General features: G+C 44.2%; 1 protein-coding gene across 7 annotated transcripts in view; it reads left to right on the forward strand.

The window, feature by feature from the left end:
• Positions 1–12501, forward strand: part of ZNF644 (zinc finger protein 644) — a 71077-nt gene that overhangs the window by 14272 nt on the left and 44304 nt on the right. For 4 of the 7 annotated variants that reach the window (XM_054285573.1, XM_054285572.1, XM_054285578.1 and 1 more), the window contains exon 1: positions 10794–10834. The exons of 1 other annotated variant lie outside the window; for it this stretch is intronic. The gene's annotated coding sequence lies outside the window, so the exon portion shown is untranslated. Of the gene's footprint in view, positions 1–10793; positions 10835–11038; positions 11113–11444; positions 11464–12501 lie in introns of those variants that run through there. 2 more of the 7 variants (XM_054285574.1, XM_054285576.1) reach the window with 2 other exon arrangements.

The raw sequence follows: 12501 nt of genomic DNA on the forward strand, positions 1-12501 counted from the left end.
TACACCATGCTGAGTGCCATGCATGAGGAGTTAGAGGCTGTCTGTTATTATGTGGCCAAACAGCTGCAGGAACTTCTAGTGAGTGCTTTTAAATACTAGTAAAATAAAAATCACAATAACATTCCCATGAAGCAGAATGTAAAGCACAGGCACTCCTGCGAGTCTCCCAGGCTCTGGAAAAGAATGATCAAATCTGGACCAGGCCAGTCTTCTTATACTTACAGTTCCATTGAAGTAAAATACAAAATAAGGAAAAATTTTGGGGTCTTCTACAAGTTCTTTTGTGGTAGGTGCTTTTTCTAGTCTCTTTTCAAACTCAGTCCAGTGTAAGAAAAAAAAAAATCAAAATTTTAATTTCTAAATTAAATGAAACTCAAGGCTTGAATTTGTGGGGTTTTTTTGAGGTCCCCTATCTAGGAGGCATTTTAAGTTGAGGTTGATACATACTACATTTTATACTAGGCTGTTTTTCCTTTTAGATGCACAGGTAATCACTCACATGACATTTCCAGTGGGGTATTCCCCAAGCCATTTAATTTTCCTGCTCCTGCTGGAAAATTGTTCAGTCAGCCTCCCCTCCCTGCAAGTAAAATATCCTCATCCTTCTCAGAACGAAAGAACTGCCAGGTGTAGGCAGACCAAATAGTTTTGTCCTTCTGTCCAGTAAAAGTGCTCCTGAGTTACCAGTAAGGCTGTGTTGCCTGAGCATGATGTGCCCTCTGAGACTCCCTGGGAGTGCTCCAGCTGGGATGTTACTGGAAAATTGCTCAGAAACCTTCTCAGTTTGCCCCACACATGCATAGAATGTGGATCATCTCCACTAAGTGACTTTCCCTGGAGCACCCCCATACCTGTCCAACAGAGCCATGTGGCTTAGTCTTTACACTGAGCTCTGCACCTGTGTGTGCCATGCCTGCCCACACCTGTGCAGCACCAGCTGGCCACGTGGCCCTCTGCTTAACAGTGCTGTGTTCTTCATTACCCCTCCAGCTGGCCCTGGCTGCCATCTGCAAACACTCTGGGCTTCTCGCAGTCTTCTTCCACGTTTGGGAGGCCACAGCTACATGCCAGGCCTTTTCTGCATCTCTTAACCCAGAGGAGGATCAGCTATCGTCCTTCCCTGAAGGAAGAGTGACCTCCCCCCCCCACCTCTTTCTCTAAATTGTTTGCAAAGCAAAAGGAGGGAGCACTACAGATTTTGTTTGTGAAGTGAAGGCCTGAGTGGTTGTCTCAGAATGGACTGAAGGACCAGAGCAGTGCTCGCCATCCCAGGGAGGACAGCAAGTGGCTGCTGCAGCAGGATCAGAAGGCTGGTCATGGATGAGGTTTTGAACACAAAGGTAGGGCTGTGTAGGTTGTGGGTTGTATGTGGTACGTGTGTTCTGGTGTCACATGAGTACTGGAAAGGCTTCACGTGGTGTGCTGCTGCTGTGGGATAGGGGTACCTATAGCCAGCCCCTGTGCACGTGTCATGGTTGTCCTGCCTTGATTCCCAACACCTCTGCATTCAGGAGCTCCCCAGGCTGTGCTTCACAGTGAGCCTTTCTGGCACAAGAGGTACAAGGGGCAGAGTTCACATATGCCTAGGGTTAGAAATTGTGGCTCTGTGTCCTGAATGCTCACCCTTGTTTGCAGCCTGGGCCTCTTGTTAACAGCAGGTATCAGCTCCCTGACCTGCTCTGAAGCACCTGTATCTCCTGTTTCTGGGTCCTGTGCAGCAAAAGCAGGATGTGTTCTCAGAGGGCGTTTTCCACCTCTGCTCTCAGCAGGCTGCAGAGCTGTTTGATCAACACAAGCTTTGACAGTCAGGCATCATTAATTTTCCACAACCTACTGCTTGAAACTCCTGAAAGGATGGGCTGTCACTGTTCCTTGCAGCCCTTGCTGGCCTGAACTGCCCTCTGCACTGTCCTGCTGCAGCACAGGAGGGCTGCACGCCTCAAGCCACTGCTCTCCTCCTTTGGGCCTGAGATTTAAATCCTGTCAGCTCTGTCAGGGAAAAAAAGGAATTCTCAATATAGAATTACTTCTTTTTAAAGGACAAGATAAACTGTAATGCATTAATGGTGGAATTGATCATATACATGTCAGGCTTAGTGAGTACCCATTGTCTTAATAAGCACTGTTTCCCCCAGCATGTGCCATTTTAACAGTCACTGTGGAGAGCTCTGCTTCCTAAAACTATCAAAAATGAGATGACACCCTCCTCTTTTGGAAAGCATAATTGATAAAATGTGACAAAACATGATTATTGCTTATTTGTAAGTGGGATCCTTTAAAAAGTACTCTCTTACATGGATTGGGTTAAATGACTTGCTGATTAAGACATCTGCATGAAATATTAAACTGCCATTATCTGGCTCCTGTTAAAATTGAAAATCAGGATTCTCTTTTGTGCAGATTAAGTAAAAACTTCTATGCTGTTTTAGAGTACAATATAAATGTAGTAAGTAAAAGCTAGAGGTATATTTGAATGACAATTCACACATAATGTCTTAAGAAGAAATTCTAATGTGCTTGGGATGAAATTAGAAGGACACGTTTGACACACTAATAGACAGATTTGAGTGCTTCCTGAATGTTCAGCTATAGCTTCTTCTGCTGAAATTCCCAAAATTACACTGCTGGCTATTTCTGCTTTTACAGATACCCCATTTTTACTCTGTGAATTATCTGCACAATCTAACTAAAAATACACTTCCAAAGCTTTATCTGAGTCCCTTTCCACACACTTTGTTGGAACCCAGAGCCAAGGCCTGTGAAACTGGGACAAATTTTAAAATTGAACCTGACTGTTCTTCTAAGTTTCCTCACTCATTCTTTTGTGTGAGAAACCTCTACTTAGCATGCATTCCAGGATACTGAAGTAAGTATTTTGCAGTTATTTTAAATACATAGATTTTTGTTAGTAGGAAAATTAGTGCTAGAATTTTCAACCAGAGCCTGGTTGAAAGCTCATTAAAGTCTTTCAATGAGCAGTTATTTCAATGAGCTTATAACGAGACACTTTATGTTCATATGAGCTTCACACTAAAACCAGTAGTGAGTGGTATAATACAAGATCTGCCTGCAAATCCCAAACCTGACAGTATTTCCTGAATGAGATAATGGCAAATGAACTGCTGTTCAAAATAATTCACCTGAGAGTTTAAGTGGGATGTGATATGGAAATACTGGCTGGACAAGAGAGAAGCAAAAGTTTTAATATAGCTTTTGATCATTGCACTGAAGATATGTTTTAGCAGATGAGTGGTAATGGATGTGGGTCAAAGTGAGGAGCTAAGAGATGCTCCTCTTCCTTTGGCATAAAAAGGGGTTTGCAGGGAAGTTGGAAAGGAAAAAGTTCCTGGGTAACAATGCTGTCATTATAATAACCCTAGGTTGTACCTTGGTCTTTTTTGTTAACAAACCATGCCATATACTGATTCTGTGCAACAACAAAATTTAATAAATCATTTTTCACAATTGCATATTAACTCTAAGACTGTGTAGAACTATCACAATTTTATGTAGTTTCCCTCCCCCCCCTTCTTTTCAGGAATCAATTACAAAGATGTCTGGTTTTATGCCCTGAAGATATATACTTATCTATACACTACAATATAGTCTAAAAAAGCTTTTGTAGTTTTTTTTTTTAAGCTTTATCCCTGATGTTAGAAAACTCAGGTATATTCATAATTAATTGTCTTGATCAAAACCAAACTCCTTACAATTAAGAAACAAACAGAAGGTATGGCATATCAAACAGACTTTCTGCTGCTGTGATCTTACCTAAACACAAAATAAGATCCGCAGTACTTCCACATTAATAATAGTAAAATGGATGTTTTTTTGCTTTCTTCTTTAAAAGCAATTGCTATGTCTTCCCATACACAAACCTTTAGCACTTTACAAACAAACAGTAATAAAGCTTTTTGCAATTGTGTCAAGCATAAGGAGAGGAAGGTGTGGATGTCCATGGAATGGTGAGAGGAATCAGAATTGCTGATGTAGCAATTGCCTACCAGGCAGAGGAGTAGGAAATTGCAGGGAAAAGAAGGCAGTTTGAAATCCTGCCTGGCAATGATTTTGACGACTGAGAGACACTGTTCATTTTTCAAGTGCTGCTAAAACATATGGAACTTGCTTCTTAAGGCAAAGGGTTTTGGTGAAGATGTCTTCACTTGGATCTTTGTCCTGGCTTCCATCTGGCCAGATGACTTTGAAGTACGGAAGTGGTGGGGGTTGGCTGGCAATGCCTTTTCCTTTTGGGGAGGGTGTGGAAATGATCTTTGTCTGAGGGAGGTGACTTCCCCATGTTGTGCCACCTGCGTCCCTCACTGGACATAGAAAAGTCACAACTTTGGATATGGAGTGTGCCTGAAAGGATTCTTGTCACAATTCTCCACACTGACATTGCTCTGGTCTCTGATGCATGCTGCAGCCCCGGGTGTGACCCCGATGCTAGTCACAGGTGGATGTGGGACGTGGGGTGACACACCCTGAAGGAGACAGAACGTGACACTCTCAGGCCTAGTGCAGTTTCCCTCTCGTCAGTAGCACTCTGCCAGCATCGCACAGTCGTGACAAAGGTCTGGCCCAAAGTGGTAGGAGCTGGATTCCCTCATGCTATGACCTCTGCAGGGGGATGTTGAGGCTATCAGTGTGACACTTGAAACAAGGATCTTGAAATCACTATGTCTGTCTTCTCCCTGAGTATCATTTTGGCACTATAATGTGAACTGAATCATCAGGTAAGCAGAGCTATGATAATTTATACCTATTAGATCTAGGTCCTTTTCCATCATCTATTGAAGGCCAGTTTATTGCCACTGCTTTCTTCCCCTCACAGTAAATTATTATTAATCAACAGATTCGGGAAGCAACCTGTTATGGTTTCGTTGCTCATAGCATATTTTCATATATTAATGCTTCCTGTGTGTGATGCAAATGGCAACTCTCCAAGGCAATGCATTGTTTTTAAGAAGGTCAGTGTTATAATGTATGGTGGTATTTTCCTACGCTAATCTGCTTTCTTGTGATCTTTGAATTCTGTGAAACTTGAGCTCAGTAACTCAAATGTGAGAAGAGAGATGGCAGATCCTCCTGAAAGGAACACAGATGTAGGCTTAGCTATTGTCTTTTTAATGGAAGACCAATTAGAATATAACATGTGATGAAATAAAATGAGCATAAGGGCTAAGGTTAGACAATGACTATTGATAATTAATCCAGGATTTGTAATGTTTACAGTGGTGGTACCTGTAGAACAGATAAGAATGGAGCCTGGTGTGCCAGGCAGGCAGTGCTGCCCCAGCAGCTGCTCCCCTCGGATGGGTGGCAGATGACAGGAACACTCCATAGTGGTGAGACTGAGAACAGGAGACGACTGTGGCAAGCTGGGCACGAGCTGCTGTCCTGACAAAAGCTGGTTTGTAATTGCAAGCACAGGCCTAGCCAAGGGGAGCAGGTCTGAGCAACAGCCATGGAAATTTTCGTACCATTGCCTATGGACAGAGGCTGAGCAGTGAGAAAACAGTGGCAGTTGTCTTTATTATGTAATCTGAGCAATCTTCTCTGAGATTTCAAACACACACAACAGTAGGACAGTTCTAAAGGCAATCCACAGTGCACAGCAGTAATGTTTCCCTAGGCACGCTGTCTAAACACCCTTCTGTTGCAAAATATTTAAATATTTCAGGACTAATCTTATCTTGGGATCACTGTTAAGAGAGACATAGGTTTAATGCTTAATGGTTTTCATTTTATCTATATGTTCTTACTGCTCTCTTATTATTTTACTGGTAATTTTAAAAGTTTAATTCATATTGACAAAGATGACTAGAATATCTTGATTTATGGCAGAGACTAAATTTATAAATAAAATACTTTTTTTTTCTGTCTGAAAAATAGACGAGACAATCCTCTTTAATTAACATGACAACTGTAACTCCAAAGGGCCTGTGAAAGAAGCAAGCCAGCAAAACATGAATCAACAGCTCAAGCAGAAAAAAAAAATATTAGGAAAAGTCACCTTCCACTTTTTGTTTTTACAATGTTGAAATAAATTAAACTGCTCCATATAATTCTTTTATTAGTTCTTCTAATATTTCACTTGAAATAATGTTGATTACTCTTTGTTGAAACAACCAGTACATTGAGTTCCTAAATGCATGGATATTAGTGAAATCTGCATTATGTCATTGTAAGAAAGGCCAAGAAACCAGAAACATCTCAGGAGCGTGTAAAGAAAAACTCAGTGGCAAGTTGAGCAATGAAACACAGATATCTTTCATATCATGTTTCTGTGTGCTTCTTTTTGTAGTTACAAGGGTCTAAAGGCAAAGACAAGACAAACTTTATACATAAAGATAAGGGATTTTATTAGTACAACCATCTCACCTTAAAAAAATCCCATCACTATATCTCAGGTACTCAAAAACTCTGCTTTTTCAGGCTGTAGTAGTGTATTTCATAAAAGATGCTACTTTTTCCTAAAGAGACCTTTTTTGTCTGAAAATCAGACATCAAGAATCATTTCAATTTTGAAGATGTTATGGAAGACAAAATTTTCTACCAAGGGCTATGGTATAAAGATGAGATTGAAATAGTAAATGGAGAAGGAAAATTAATGGGCTAAATGTAACGTATCCATTACATGACAGCATTTTGTAAACCATACAGCCCTAAATTGTTCTATAACTCAAAATTACGTAGCTTAATATTTTATCTGTTGTTATTTTGTTTGCTGTACACAGGATAACCAGAATATATGTCAACTGAATATGAAATGTTCAAGGAATGATGCATATAGTGGCTGTATTTCCATGGTAAAGCTTTTTGCATAGAGTTAATGAAGTGCTTGGGGTCCTAGGGAATTAAAGGTGCTATATAAATGTAAGAAATTATCATTAAAAAGTTTTTCCCTCCAGGCATTTGGGATTTTGCTATGTGTTACAAGGAGGCATTTGCAGTCTTCTTTCATTCAAAATGCTTCAGCTTAAACATTTTCCAACTCTCCCTCTGCAGCTTCAGCTACAAAAACGTTTATATGAAGAAACAGTTACTAAATTGGTTCCAGTTAATCATACTTTGCTGCTAACTTGAAAGAACCTGCCTTGGTTTAAGCTTTTTATAGCCATGTTGAAGATCAGGAGGAACTAGGAGCATCATTCTCTCAAGAGATTTTCAAATGCTGTTTTAACCATTATTAGGCTTTGTCTGCATTGGTGGAGAAATAATCCAGGCCACAGCCAGAATTCCTGCAAACAGCAAGCCAGCTGTGCAGGATCTGGCTTGATTTTCAAGGATCCTATTGTGTTGTTCTCTGCTGGCCATTACATGTTCCTTTACTGACATTAGAATGCTTCACTGGTCCTAAAGTTTCTATTTTGTGCAGACATGCAATCCCAATTTTGTGTCATTTGGTGTCTGTTTCTCAAGTCTTCTTAATCCATCAGGCAACCTTTAAGATCATCTACTACTTTTAACATACTAAAATGGCAACAGAAGTGGAATTAGAAATCAAAAAAGACTTCTGACCCCACTGGACATAACCTTTTACCACACTGCCATTTTAATGAAATACTGAATTTATGTTCTTTATTCATTCACACCAAATGTGGATTTTTTGATCCACAGATTGTGTGAATCGTAAGCGTTTTTAAGAATCCACTAGTGCTAATGGAATTGGGCCTCTTAGTTCAAGTATTGAGAGATTAAAGAATTGCTAGATATCTTTAAACTATTAATAAGTTGTGGGATTTGGCAGCATTAGAACTGAAGTTCAGGTTTTGTTAAGCTAAGCATTTTACTTGTTCACAAATAGATGTGAAATCTAATAAAACATTTCATCTTCTATAAGTTAATACTTTTATGGAATTTGGGGATTTCCTTCAGTTATTAATTGCAGAATTGAAGCAAGAATTGCTGTTCCTTAAATCTTACCTTCTATTAGGCAACATATATTTAAATTAAATAAGTGTGATGACCTTAAAATGATTGTTTGCAATAAAATATATGATTTTCAGCGAGAAGCATAGGGATAGTATTAATATTTGCTTTTCACATTTTTATTGTTTGTATTTTGGTTAATGTGGAGCACATATCATGTAAGAATCTTAGAAGGAATCTGTGGATTGCACAAGATGATAATGTTTCTTTTGTTTAAGAGCAGTGGAAAAACTGTCCTTACAAGCTCCAAAATAATTAGAACTCAATTTTATAAATGTATATTTTCAGAAAACAAGCTTAATTCTCAGAAGAATAATATTAGCACTCATTAGGGGACTGAATGCTTTGGGGTACTGTTAATGAAATTCATAGTCTTTTGCCTGTGGGCTATCAGTTTGAATTCAGTCTGACTCAGTGGAGATTGAAAATTGGCCTATTTAATGGCCTTTTAGTCATCTCTAATGAGTTGAGTTTGGTGGGTCTCAGTCCTGCAACATAAACCACTCACACTGCCTTCTCCTAACTGGCAAGCTCCAGAGAAACCCCTGAATTTAATGGATTTGGGGGAAAATAAGCCTCTGGTACCATGGAGAAAAAGCAAAGAAAAGCAAAAGCTGTGATAGACAATGGTTACATGAGCACTAACACACACATTGTTTTTAAATGTGGAATTTATAATGATACATAAAGTTTATAAATTAGCAAATTAGCTGAGCATGTGACATATGTTGCCACACAACTATTCTGATTGTAACATGACAAAGACTCCCAAAGGGGATATCTACACCTGTGCATAAGATCATGACAACACATTAAATGTTTAAATGCCTCTGGGATTCACTTTTGTCAGGGAAAAATAGGATCAGAACAGATATCTGGATAGTAACTGCAGCTACAGAAAATTATGCTGAAAGCAATTATAACCTAGTGTGCCTCCATTACTTCACAGCAGTCAAATTCTTCTATATTTTCCTTATAGATAATTAAATTAATATTAAAAAAATACAAATACCATTTCCAGGATCCTGTAGATATGCCAGTTTTACTTATCCATATTGCAATAGAACTCTTCCTAATTTCTAACTGAAATTTCTCAGTACAGTTTAAAGCTGTTACGTTTAGCCTTGTGCAACAATGGATTTTTCTCCCCGTGGTCTTTTATTCTCTAGACTAAAAAATCCCACACATTCCTAGTTTCAATTAGGGTCACATCTTTTAAAATAGTGACTTTTTCACCCTTCCTTCCTTGTACTGTCTTCTACTAGGAGTTTTTGAAAGAAATTTTTCTTGAAATGCAGAGGCCAAATCTGAACACACAGATGAGGCTTCATCAGTAGTAAAGATGAGGAATTCTTCCTATGTCCTAGATATGACAGTTCTGTTTACGCATCTCTCTGTACTGCAGCTTTTTTCACAACGCTGTGACATTGTTGATGCATGTTCAGTTTGTGATTTACTCTGATCCCCAGCCCCTTTTCTGTAAACCTGGTGTTTATTCATCTGTTCCCAGTCTTGCAATTGTGCAATTGTTATTTTCCTGCTTAAATGTTGAAGTTGGCACTTGTATTTATTCAATTGCATCATATTCTGCAACTCTTTTTTCAGGAAAGTTTTGAATTCTTTTCTTGTGCTGTAACATGCTTCCAGCTCTGCCAGTTTGGCATTGTTGGCAAATCCAATCCATGTAAACTGTATTCTGTCACATGCATAATTAGACTTGGGACCACAGGCATGACATACCCACCTCCAGGGAACCGCACTTGCTGTCCTGCTATTTGTCACAGTGAAACGTCGCTGATGTAATTTTGCACCACTGCAGTCAGTTCATTATGTTATGTCTTTTGCTTGCTCAATGAAGACTTCTCTGAGATGGTGTCAAAAACCTGACTTAAGCCATAACCGATCGGGCACTACTCACATCCAAAGCCTGTTATTCTGTCACAGCTTGGGACGAGTTTGGCTCGATGTGATTTTTTTGACGAATCTATGTTGGCTGTAGCTTACCACTTCATTAGATATCATGTACCTAAAGATGTGTGATTATTTGCTTCAGTACTTTTCTGGGAATAGAGGCGGGAATGATTGACAGTGCTTGGCTCTACCTATTCCCCTCTTTTGAATTATATGCGCCGTGTTTTTCCTCTTCCTCTCTCCCGACATCTGTCGTGTCCCTGAGCACACTGACCACCGCTCACACCTCTCATGTTGCCTTTATCAGCTTCTCACTCGAGTGTGAAATCCCCCGGGCCCGGCAAGTCTGAAGGGAAAAAATTAACTCATCTAAGCAGTCTCTATGCACTTAACATTCTCCCCTGACTCCGGGAGAATTCCCTCTGTGAGCCGGGGCTCACTTCAGCAGCCTTAGTCTGAGGAGAGAATGGCACCGAACGAGTCTTTTTGTCACCTCATGGGTTCTCGCTCCCCGGGCAGTGCCCGCTGCGCTCAGGTTCCCCGAGGCCGAGCCCAAGTCGGGCTCTGCCTCCCCGCTGCCTCGGGAGCGCCCCGCGCACATCCTGCCGCACCTGACCCGCTTTCCCAGGCCTGTGCGAAGGGCAGCCCGCAGGGCGGACGGCGGCCGCGCTGGCAGCCGACGCTGTGCGCCCGTCCCGTTTGGGGAGCAGCCCCGGGGGGACATTCCCTCTGAGCCTTAGGGGGACGGGCATTCTCTCCGAGCGGGCGGGGCCGCTCCCGGCACCGGGCACGGCGGGGGCGCGCTCCCGGCGGGGGCAGGCAGGGGATGCCGTGCGCGTGCGCCCTTTACCACGGCGGGGCGCGTGCGCGCGTGTGTGCGTGTGCGTGCAGCCGCTCGCGGAGCGGCGGGGCGGTCGGGAGGCTTGCGCGATGACGTCACGACGGCGCGCGCAGGACGTAACCCCGGCGTGACGCACAGCCCGGCGAGCCCGTGAGTTTCCCGTTACGATTTAGTTTTTTGTATCGCGCCCCCGCCACCCCCGCCCGGCCGCGGAGTGAAGGGGGAGAGCGGGAGGCGCAGGGCCCCGCGGGCCGGGGGACGCGGGCCGGGGCCGAGCGGAGCCCACCCGATCCGGGCCGGGCCGGCCGCCCGCCCTAGCGGCGGGTGGCGGAGCGGGCGGCTCTGCCCCATCCTGCCGCATCGGGAACATGGCGGCCGCCTCCGACCTGGTGCGGCACCGCGGCTCGGCCGCAGCTGCCCGCGCCGCGGTAAGTGGCCGGGCCGGGGCGGCGGTGGCGTGGCGGAGGCCGAGCGGCCGCGGCAGGCGCCGACCTCCTCGGCCCTTCCTTCTCCAGCCCGCCTTGTGGCCTCTCTCCGCCCCGACAAGCGCCCCTCGCCACCTCCCCGAGCCGACGAGCGGCGTTCCCGGTGCCCCGGCCGGGCGGGACACAAAGGGCTGTGTCGAGGAGGGTTTTGTTCGGTCACATGAAGCGGCGCAGCCAGTGAGCGCGGAGAGGGGAGGGGGAGCCGGGCCGCCGCCATTGCCAGGCGCGGAGGAGCTGGGCAGCCCGGGGCCGCCGCTCGGGGCCTGGGGCCGGGCCGGCGGCAGCGGGAGCCAGGTAATGCCCCGCGGGCGGGGGCGGCCGGCCGGGACAGCGCCGACGCTCGAGGGTGGCCGGGGTCACTCTGGGGGCCCGCAGGCGTCCGTGCCCTGCCGCCGCCCGCCCCGGCGGGTCCCGCAGGGCCGCTTGTGCTCCGCCGCGCGTCTCTCGGTGCGGGTCCCGCCCGCGCTGCCCCCCTCTGCTGGCGGCCCGCCCGGGAAAGGTTGCGCTGCCGTCCTGGGACAGGGGGAGCGTGCGCTCCTCACCGTCCCCTTCGCTCTCTTCCCTTCTTGGCGTGGAGCGGGCAGGCTCTGAAACGCCCGGTGTCGGTACGAAGGGCTGGCGAGTCCCCGGCCCGCCGCCGTGTGCCCTCCGGGAGCGGGGGTAGAGCACCCGGCGCAGAGATGGTTTGCAACAGCGAGGGAAAAGTTACCAGTTCGGGTACCAAAGCCGTGTGTTCGGGCTCCCAACAGCTTCAGGAGCTGGTGGTTTCTCTGACAAAGTTTGTGTTACCAGTTTGTAGTGATGAGCATCATCTTGACAAATGGAACGGGTGTGAAATGTAGAAAGTTTTATTTCTTCTTATGGCTTATGTGTAACCTTCAGTCTGTTGGCAGTACCTCTGTCGTGGTCGTGTGGTCTGTAAACTGACAAGTCAAGTGGTCATGGAAAACCAGTATGATACATCAAAATAGGCTTCCATCAGTGCTGTACAGCTGTAGCCCTTTTAGCAAAACCTCATTTGCAGTGGTATTCTGATTCCTGCCTCCCTTTCCAGTGCATAATTTAATTATGAAGATTGTGTCATGGAACTTTACTTTTCATATGAAGAATGAATGTGTACCAGATTTGAGAGTGAGAAGTCATTTCATCTTGTATAGAGTAATGGATTAACATATTAATTACTTGACAGGGTTTTTAATACAAGTTGCAACATAATTTTTGATTCAAAACATCAAACAAATTTTAAAGAGAAGATTCTTCATAGTGGACAGCCAAGTGCTTCAGAGTTTTGGTAACTTCATGTGATTCTTCTATGTAGAATTCTGTACTACC

The sequence above is a fragment of the Melozone crissalis genome, unplaced genomic scaffold (genome assembly GCF_028551555.1).
Source record: "Melozone crissalis strain CALT ecotype California unplaced genomic scaffold, PUWL_Pcris_2 ptg000045l_1, whole genome shotgun sequence".
In the NCBI taxonomy this organism is placed as follows: Eukaryota; Metazoa; Chordata; class Aves; order Passeriformes; family Passerellidae; genus Melozone; species Melozone crissalis.